Source organism: Silene latifolia, chromosome 10 (genome assembly GCF_048544455.1).
Source record: "Silene latifolia isolate original U9 population chromosome 10, ASM4854445v1, whole genome shotgun sequence".
NCBI classification, from domain to species: Eukaryota; Viridiplantae; Streptophyta; class Magnoliopsida; order Caryophyllales; family Caryophyllaceae; genus Silene; species Silene latifolia.
The window spans coordinates 98,716,825-98,717,420 of NC_133535.1; the positions used below are offsets into that span (position 1 = coordinate 98,716,825).

General features: G+C 40.6%; 1 non-coding gene across 1 annotated transcript; it reads left to right on the forward strand.

Moving 5' to 3' along the window:
* Positions 1 to 278: 278 nt before the first annotated feature.
* LOC141610016 (small nucleolar RNA R71) lies at positions 279 to 385 on the forward strand. Its single transcript, XR_012527912.1, has one exon. It is a non-coding gene; the product is annotated as a small nucleolar RNA R71 (small nucleolar RNA).
* The last annotated feature ends 211 nt before the right edge of the window (positions 386 to 596 follow it).

A 596-nucleotide genomic window follows, 5' to 3' on the forward strand; every position in this document is an offset into this window, starting at 1 on the left:
GTCTAGCCATAGCTTGTTCAAACTTCAAGTTGATTGTGTCAATGTGAGCACTAAGTTGATCACCCAATTGAGTAACGGAGTCCACTTCATACTTTCCTCCTCTAGTAGCCTTGCGAGGTCTACTATATTGTGAATTATGGACCGCCATTTCCTCAATCTTGTTCCATGTTTGATTGTCATCAACTTCGGTGAACATTCCATTTGATCCAATATTGAGAATGTTCCTTGAATCTTCATATAAACCATTCCAAAATTGTTGCACTAAAAACCATTCGCTAAGTCCATGGTGAGGACATGAGCGACAAATACCTTTGAACCGCTCCCAAGCTTCATACAAAGATTCTTCATCCCTTTGCTTAAAACCCGTAATTTGAGCTCTTAGCATGTTAGTCTTTTCCGGTGGGTAGAATTTTTTGTAGAAAGCTAGAGCTAGCTTCTTCCAAGAATCTATTCCAAGGGTGGCCTTTTCAAGGCCCTTCAACCATTGCTTTGCGGTGCCGATTAACGAAAAAGGAAATAAGACCCATCTTATTTGGTCTTGAGTCACGCCCGTTTGAGAGATAGCTTCACAATAATCGCAAAAGGTTTCCATATGA